Source organism: Astatotilapia calliptera, chromosome 3 (assembly GCF_964374335.1).
Source record: "Astatotilapia calliptera chromosome 3, fAstCal68.1, whole genome shotgun sequence".
Taxonomy (NCBI): Eukaryota; Metazoa; Chordata; class Actinopteri; order Cichliformes; family Cichlidae; genus Astatotilapia; species Astatotilapia calliptera.
This window is the reverse complement of record NC_137424.1, coordinates 7,722,382-7,731,694: the sequence shown is the minus strand read 5'-3', so window position 1 is coordinate 7,731,694 and position 9,313 is coordinate 7,722,382. Positions and strand designations below refer to the sequence as shown.

Below are 9,313 nucleotides of genomic sequence, written 5' to 3'. Positions count from 1 at the left end.
GCGCCTTTTGGGTAGTGCCTTAGTAAACGGGAACCCTGTAAAAAGTGGCATCAGACTGATTTGTAGTGGAGGAATTTGTTACCAGTTTTCTTAATCTTTAATCTGTATGCATGTTGTAATGCATACCCTGTTCTTAATCATAGAAACCACACCATATCACCTCTCCACATCCTCCTACTGTATGCCATACCTCCCTGTACCATCCATCTGACCGCAATAAACTCCACCTGTGGTAATCTAATCCCTGGATGTCAGCCTCTCCTTCTGACCGAGGATAGTTATAGTATTTGAGCCAAATCATAGTATTTGTGCTAAAACATAGTATTTCTTCCAAATCATAGTATTTGTGCCAAAGTATAGTATTTCTTCCAAATCATAGTATAACTGCACAATAAAGGTTCTTGAGCCACATCAGTGTTTGTGCCAAATCTTAGTATTTCTTCTAAATCCTAGTAATTCTGCTCAATGATAGAATTTCTGCTATGCTTTAGTACTTTTTTCCTAGATTGTAGTACTTCTGCTAAGTCAAAGTATTTCATGTAAATCATAGTATTTCTACCAAGTCCCAATGTTTCTGCTAAATCATAAATAATGTTTTAGTACAAATTGTATGATTTGGTGGAACTTTCTGTGTTCCAGCACAAATGCTATGATTTGGCAGGAAAAAAATATTATTTAGTATAAATACTAAGTTTTAGCAGAAATGCTATGTTTAAACTTTAAAAAATTCTGCTATTTCTGCTGATGTGTGTTATGACTTTTGACCAGTGAAATGAATGGAACACATTATCAATGTGGTCACTGATTTTGCATGATGGGCTGAGCTGTGTTTTACCTCAGTGAGATAAGCATCCGTTCTCAGACTGGGAGGCCTGGGTTCAAATCCAGCTTATGGCAACATTTCTTTCACTTAACAGTTAAACTTTTTTAAAACTCTTTTCAACACAAATTTCATTTTTTTCACCCCTTTTCAGCAAAATTTTCTGTTTTTTTAACCCCTTTTCAGCACAAATCCAAACTTTTTCAGCTCTTTTTCAGCAAAAACCTCTTTTCAGCAGAATTCTGCTCATTCAACTCTTTTCAGCAAAATTTTCAGTTTTTTCTGCTGTTTTCAGAAAAAAACTCTTTTCAGCAGAATTCTGCTCATTCACCTCTTTTCAGCAGAAATTCTGCTGATGGAACTCTTTTCAGCAGAATTTTCACCCCTTTTTTTTTTGCCCAAATTCTGCTAGCACAATTGTCAATCTCTCCACCTTTTCTTTGTGAGAAAGTGTTTGGCTCAGTGAGCTAAATAGCTGCCCTTTGATCAGGAGGGCCAGGTTCGAATCCTGCTCAGGGCATCTTTTTTTTTTTTTTTTCTTCAACTTTTTCAGCTTTTTTCAGCAGATATCTTCAGCCGTTAAGGCATCCACACTGCATTTTCGCAGGAAATGCAAATTTTTCTAGTTTTCCTTGTGTTTGATTGGTGGTACAGTTGTTTTATTTTGTGTGTTTGTTACACAGGAAAGCTGTTATTGATCAGTTTGAGAGTAAAACAGAAACTGTGAGTGTAAATGTGGAGATTACAGTCGTTTCATGCTGTAACCTACAAAATGCTTTGTGCAGACGAGTCAGTGAAATCAATCAATCATCCTGATTTCTTTAGCTCATGAACACAGTGTGGGGTCAGTGTTAACAACATGGTGCAGAAAGGAAACACAAGCGTGGAGTCGGTGGGATTGTGCAAACGGTGGCTCGTGCATCAATCAGCTCCAGCTGTGATGCATCTCTTTGATTAGTGGGAGCAGCAAACTCCATCCAGATAGCTTCCTTTGTTTTTTTCACTTGACTGATCGATCAGCGCACAGCTCCGTTTAGCACACACGCCATCTTTAACGACGGCGTGGAGTCTGTGCCCTGTTCCTCCCACACACGAGTGTTCGTTCATGTTCGGCCTTGTGTCTGAGCGTTTCCTCTCGGTGTGTCTGTAACGAGGAAGCCACGGGCAGGTCGCACACAAACGTATGGCTGCCGTGTGTGCGAGTGTGGCAACGTGTGGCAACTATTCTGGTTTGCCAGCGACGTTTCCAGATAAACACTGGTGGCAGCTGCTGCCATGGCAACACCATTGTGCTCCCTCCCTCCCTCGCTCGTCTCCCCTCCCTCTCCCCAACCACTCCTCTCTCTCATGCTCCGCCGGCTCAGAGAGCGAGGACCAGAGAGGAGAGAGGTCAGCTCGATTCAGAGGACAGAAAGAAGAAAGGAATAACCCGGAGTGGACGGGGACAGGATGAGCGAGGACAGCCACTCCCACTACAGGCTGGACCCCAGCGATCGCCTCAATGGGCTGGGACAGAGGAGGAAGAGACCCAAGAAGGTAAACGAATAGATGGAGAGCCACGTGGTGCAAAGTGTGTAAGGATGGAGCACCCCACCCTGCAAAAAGAGAAAGGAGGTGGGGTTAGGTGAGGTTTGTTTATGTGCAGACGAGCGTCCACATGATGTTAGGAGCACCGAACCATCTCTCACCCCGTCGTCTCCTGTGGAGTGTGTGGCTGCTCCCCCACAGCAGTTGTATCCTCTCTCATATCCTCCGTCTCCTGGTGTTGTGTTGCTCCACAGTGAGTCGTAGTAGGAGGCTCACATGCTGGCAGGGTGGGTCCCTGCTCGCTCTTTGTGTGCCTGTCGTTGGGGGTTTTGGTGTTTGCAGCTATCAGGAGGTTTGTGTTGTAGCCTGATGTGAGAAGTGTTGTTATTATCATCATTTTTAACATTTCTGCACCGCTACAATAAACAGACACACACCCATCAGCCTGTTTACAGATCTATACGCCCATAAAGACGTGAAACACACATTGCACAAATCTACTATAACGTGTTCATATGTGTTATAAAATAAAGAGGTAAAGTATTAGCTGTTCAGGTTGATTCATAAATATGACCTCAGCACGTGAAATCCTTCTGCTGACATCCCTAAAAGCTCGTCAGACCAACGAAGCCGTACAACACAAATAACCAGACCAAACCAGGGTTGTGCGTCTGTTGTTGAGAACATTGTCAGTAAACCACAGTGACGTCCTACAGAGGACTCGTGTTGTCATTATTTTTGTGTATGTCGTGTGAGCTGAGAGCTGTAACCAAAGGTAGTGAGCGCGTCGGCCTTTAACGTCGCGGCTGGTTGTGCGATCGTGTCGCCGCTGAACTCGTGAGAGTTTGTCTCAGGGATCTTTACATTTGAAGTCAGGTAAACAGGAGCAATCATCCAGTGAACTAACAGAACATTCAGGAGCAGTTTACTCTCATGAATGTCAGACAAACTGAGGTTTGTGTGTCAGTTAGATTCTTTAAGTCATTAAAGTGTCTCTGTTAGGAAAAGCATCTGTTTCCTCCACTTCTGCAGAACTGCGTGACCTGTAGCATCATTGCAGGAAGTATCCTGTGACAATGAGTGACTGCACATCATCATTATCAACACATAAACCTGTGGTCTGGACCTGCAGTTCTTATTTTTACTGTCTGGTTTTGTGTAAAGCAGCACTTCAGTAAGCACCTGTGAAGCACACAGTCATAGTCGAGTAATGAAGCGATCCATATGTGAAACATATTCCACGTCTACAGGATAGTGGAGGTTACATGGGTCAACCTGGCAAACTGTACCAGCACATGTGATCACACTGATAGCAGAACACAGGTATGTGAGTCTCTACGACGAGGTCAGAAACCAGTAACAAATGTTTCATGTGATTCGTTTTTCTCCAGTTTGTCTGCAGTGAACCTTAAATACTCACTGAACCAGCTGTTTCCTGATGTGGTGACGTGTGTCGGTGATGAAGCCAACACTCTGTCCAGTGTTGGGCAAGTTACTTGAAAACAGTAATCAGTAACTAATTACTTCCCAAAAAAAGTAATCCCATTACTTTACTGATTACTTATTTTCAAAAGTAATTAATTACTTAGTTACTTTTTAAAAACACGATTTCCAACCTGAAGAGGTGATAAAGCGATAGATCTTTCAGCCCAATTCTACTTTTTCTGCATAATCCATCATACAAAATGTAATCAAATGGAAAAGTCTCTTTTTAAAACTTGTTTTATTAGTTTTAATCTTTTAACTTTATGCATCAAGCAAAAATGTAATTATCTGCAACATTCTCTGACTGGAAGAAATTAGTTTAACATTTAAACCTATTTTCTGCACATTCCAGCTCATAAAATAAAATATTTTTTGTGTTTACACTCAGTCTTTCAAATAGATGCAAGTAAAACACAGCAGAAAATAAATAAAGTCAAAGACTCAGCGGTCCTGTTGCTCTATTTTCACCTGTAAAGCAGGAGTGGGGTAGGCGGAGGTTTACCCTGGTGCAGGTGTGCCGCGGTCAGTGGAAGAATCCGCGAGTTTCTCTGTGAGTTTCCCATTACGTCGTAGATGCTCGGTGCTTGTTGGAAGTTTAGGGGTTTTTTCGCTGTAAAAAGAAGTTTTCTTCCCACGCACAGCGGACACTAATGTTTTTGTCACTTTTATGGAATCAAACTCAAAGTAAGGTCAGTACTTCCACGCTTTAAACGCTGCACGCTCATACTCTCTCTGCACTCGATATGTGATCCATTGTTGATCTGCACACAGCTGTTGTCACTAACGGCGCACTCGCTTACGTCACTGTCATGAGACATTCTCGCAAAAAAATCACGGTTTTAGTAACGCAGTAACGCAGCGTTCCTACGGGAAAGTAACGGTAATCTAATTACTGTTTTTGCAATAGTAATCCCTTACTTTACTCGGTACTTCAAAAAAATAATGGGATTACGCGTTACTGGAGCGTTGTTCTCCTCTGTAACAAAGCAGTGATAAAGGAATAGATGCTGATTTTATTAACTTGTGTCTTTGTGCTGCTGGATTCAGTCTGAAGCAGGCAGCAGTGCTGAACCTACCAGTGTAAATGTGATGGTGGAAGCAGAGGCCAGCACTTGGCAGTGCTAAACACAATAAAAGACTCACAAGTTCCTGCTCAAAGGTCAGCTGCCTTCAGATCAATCATTAACCTGCAGCAGGTTGTGGCCTGATGTGTTTGTAAGAGTTTCACTTTCAGGAGGAGGAGATTTAAACGAGTCACACAAATGTGAACTACAAAGTCTGTGACACACAATTTATGCAAACTGCATGAAATCTGACCTGAAGAAATCCAGTCTTCTGCCTGTTGTGGTTGTGACAGCTGCTCGTAGGAGAGTTTGTTTGTAGGAGGTGGAGATGTTCTCAGATCAAGTGCGTAATCGTCTCTTTGTGTAGACGCTAAAAGCTGTGAGCCAAAACTCTCTGCTCTGAAACTCTTCACTCAGTCCTCACGCTGAGAGTTTAGAGGCTGAACTTCTTGTTCCTCCATAACACTTTTCATGAAACAGCAGAAATGAGCTTGTGTTTCTCAGCAGTGCGCACACAGAGAACAGATCCTCTCTGCTCAGTCTGAACAAATCAAAGTGAAACGTCAGTGAAAACACAGCTGCTGATCAAACTGTGTCAGATTAATGCCTCAATGTTTCACTGTGAGGTTAAAAAATACATAAAAATGATTTAAAGAAGTAGGAGGCAGATTTTCACAATAAGAGCACTTTGTTTTTAATTCAGTTAATGTCAAACTGTCATCAACACCTCTGTGTTGTCTCTGAGCAGATTCAGGCATTACTCAAATAATAAAGGCTTTTTTTCACTATTATACTTTTCATTAGTCTCCAGGTTGATGATTATAAACAGAATTATTAAAGTTTTTATCATTTCAGGCTGAAAATCAACATGAATTTGGTTCTAATCAAAGAAGCTCCTTTAATGTGTGTCATTAAAATCCTCACACAGACTTAAAAAGGCGACATTAACATTAAAATAAATGAAAGAAGCTTCAGCTGAGAGCTTCATGCAGTCATCATCAGCAGCTCATAGCAGTCACAGCTCTTTATTACGCAGCTTTGCAGGGATTAAAGTGGCTGAAGTGTCAGAGTTTGTGTGAGAAGCTGCTTCATGGACAGCTGTACACACGTCTTTATTATTTCTTCATAAATCAAACACACAGGTTTGTCTGCAGATGATTTAAAGTGTGTCGTTGTGCAGTTAAAGCTGTTTGTGTGACGCCCTGACCTCCTGGGAATGAAACAGCCAATCAGATCCATCAGAGAGAGAGCAGGAAGTGTTGTGTGTTTGTGACAGAACAAGGAAACAGTGATGATGATGAACATAAAGGTCCTCTGATGTTTCCTGTTACAGTAACGCTTGTTCATCTGTTGCTCTCCTACACTTTCCTATAAATAAAGGAGAAAAAGTCCGTTTAGTTTCATTTCCTACAGCTCAGAGTTACACTTCACATTCCTGCTGTCACATCAAAAAGCTTCACTTTGGTCCAACATCTACATGTTAACATGAAACACAGACAGACTCAGAACATCTGGAACATCTGCACTTTGACCCAAACTGTTATAGCAGGATATTTTCTGCATATTTCTTATGTTGGACCTGTTTGAACTGTAAACGACCTGTAATCATCTGTAAATGGTGTGAGACACACTGAGGCCACCTACAGGGCAGCTGGGGAACAGCAGGGATCTGAAATCATGAGAAGAAGTGAGAAGAACAAACGGACTTAAGATGGCTCGAAGTGATCAAAGTTGATCTAAAGTGATCAAAGTTGATCTAAACAGAAGATAAATCCACTGATTCTTTGTAAAGTTCATCTGCTGCTCACATGAATCCTGTGATGAAAGATTTATTTCACTGAATGTTTCTTCAAAGCTCATTTCAACCTGTTGAAGTCATGAATGAAAGTGCAGACTGAGAGTGGATCACATGATGTTTGAGGTGTGTCATGTGACATGTTCAGTATTGTCACACATGTCTAGATTGTCCCTGATATCATAACTGCTCAAACACTGATGATTATATTTGAAGCATTATTCCTGATGGCAGCAAAGTTTGAATGGAGCTCTCTGTCTGTGCTGATTTGTCGCCCTCTGGAGGTCAAAGCACAAACCTACAGGGCAGCTGGGGAACAGCAGGGATCTGAAATCATACGAGATGTTAGTGAGAAGTTAGAACAAACGGACTTAAGATGGCTCGAAGTGATCAAAGTTGATCTAAAACAGAAGATAAATCCAAAGCAGCATCAGATGAATGTTACCATTTCCAGTTACGGTGCCCTTCATCTAATATGGAAATGTGTTGTTTTTTTTAGCCATGTTGTTGTTCTTCCTATTGTGTTTAGGCCAGAGATGCTCTTCAAACAGCTGACAGACATGACCACATTACAAGAACATGGTGTGAGTCCGATTTGATATTCCAGTCAACGCTGAGAGACCTTAACCAGGAAGTCAGAGGTCAGCTGATGCTGCGAGCAGGAAGTGAACCAAGGGAAAGGTCCACTCTACTCAATCTCAAAGAAAATATGCTGGTATTTGTTGATGTTGATGGTACAATAAAAATATATAATATAATAAATAATAAAATATCATGTGATGATGAGATGTGTTGTTGGTGTTTGTATTTTCTGTAAATGTCTTTTTAATGTAAATGCTTTGTTCCAGACGGACAGGGAATCAGTTGCTGTACGATGACATCATCTTGATGTTGACGAGGAGGGCGAGAAAAACTAGTTTTGTCCTGCAGATGGCGATCTTGCACCGTGTTCAGAGAGCCGACACTTTGATGGTGCTGCTCTACTCAGCTTACTTTAGCCTGGGTTGGACTCTATATGAGCAGCTTCCACTCTGGTTTCACTCTTAAACACACTTGTTTGATTTCACTTGTAAAAGTTGAAGAATAAATATTTTATTACAAAATTATTTGTTGATGCATTTTTTTAGGGTCAAATATCTTGTTTGATTTGAGGAATGAACTGTTAGGGTGGAAAAAGTGAATCAGGTTAAAATAGTGGTGCTTTATATCAGTGAAGATGTATAATGTAATTTAAAATGTTGATGATGGGTTGTAGTGGGCTTGTACTTACAAAACTGCCTCATTTTATTGGAACGATCCACAGTTGCATCCATTCACGGATGACATCTGACATCATTTGACATCTGGTCTGAACACGTTTGTACACAAGATGCCTCAGTTCTGGATGTTCCCACAGACTCCTCTGTGCACCTAAAGAAAAGGTCAAGGGTCAGCAGCACATGTAGTTGGGACAATTCTTCAGTCGCACAAACTACACAATCATTTTCCTCCAATGACGACTTTTCACTTGCAGAAATGGTCCTGTGTGATTTCCAGGCTGTGATATAAAAACTAGTTCCTAATGGCAGCGACTCACTCAGTAAACATGTGTTTCCTTCACCAACCTCACACACAGATCCAATAAGATCAGGAAGTGGGCAGTATAGTACAATATGTGTTATTCTGTGCTGCACTGCCCAAACTAAAGATCTGCTGAAGTGTTGGAAATGATCCAGATGTTTATTTTGGACGATACAGCAGAAGATCAGACATGAAAGTGGAGATAACACAGAAGACCTGCAGCAAAGGTCAGAGGTCAGACTGGGCCCTGGATTCAACAATGAGCCAATGATCATCAAGCAGTGACTAAAGCAGAGCCCTGACGTTCTGACATTCATCACACAGTCAGAACAAATGTCTGCTGATGACTTCATCTCATGAAACGACTGATAGATGTCAGTTCATTGATCGGCTGAGCTGCTGATCTTCATCGTCACAGAAACATTCAGCTTGTTTCAATCAGTAAATAACTCCCACTACTCCCAGTTTGAACTGTTCCCATTCAAAATGCTGTGAGAACAATGATCATTGTAGAACTTCACAAACATCACGTGTTGTTTTCCACATGTAAGATCAGCAAACACACAGAAACTTCCTGTTGCCACACACGGCCTCTAAAATCTCTTCCACGCTTTCTGTCTGAAGTCCACTCTCTGTGTCGGATCCACAGGAAACAACAAGATCTTATTAACATGGTTTTCAATGTGTCTCCTTCCAAAAAGTCCAACCAATGAACAAATGTGTGTATTTGTGGAGGCCGAACAAAAGCATGACACATTTCTCTGTTTCTATAAACTGGAGTCAAACACAAACATGAAGAGTTTCACTGACAGACTCCAAAATGCCCCCACAGTGGATCAAAGGGAAATCCTACAGTGTGGCCAGAGACTCTTAATGGCTCCAACATCAACACATCCACAATGTTGGATCCAGTTCTGCCTCACAGAGTTACTAAGACACACCCTCTGCAGCATCACAACAGCTCCACCTGCTTCACCTGCCTCCTCAGCATCTGTACACCTGAAGAGAAAAGAAAGGCTCCAACAGCTCAAATCTACAAAGGATTCATGAAGTTTCATCCAA

General features: G+C 41.5%; 2 long non-coding RNA genes across 2 annotated transcripts; one reads left to right on the top strand and one right to left on the bottom strand.

Moving 5' to 3' along the window:
• The first annotated feature begins 1,482 nt into the window (after positions 1-1,482).
• Positions 1,483-7,794, top strand: LOC145424572 (uncharacterized). Its single transcript, XR_013905652.1, has 2 exons — positions 1,483-2,356; positions 7,221-7,794. It is a non-coding gene; the product is annotated as an uncharacterized LOC145424572 (long non-coding RNA).
• On the bottom strand, positions 2,181-3,305 carry LOC145425053 (uncharacterized). Its single transcript, XR_013905748.1, has 2 exons — positions 2,509-3,305; positions 2,181-2,415 (listed from the first exon to the last, which is right to left on the bottom strand). It is a non-coding gene; the product is annotated as an uncharacterized LOC145425053 (long non-coding RNA).
• Positions 7,795-9,313: the final 1,519 nt, after the last annotated feature.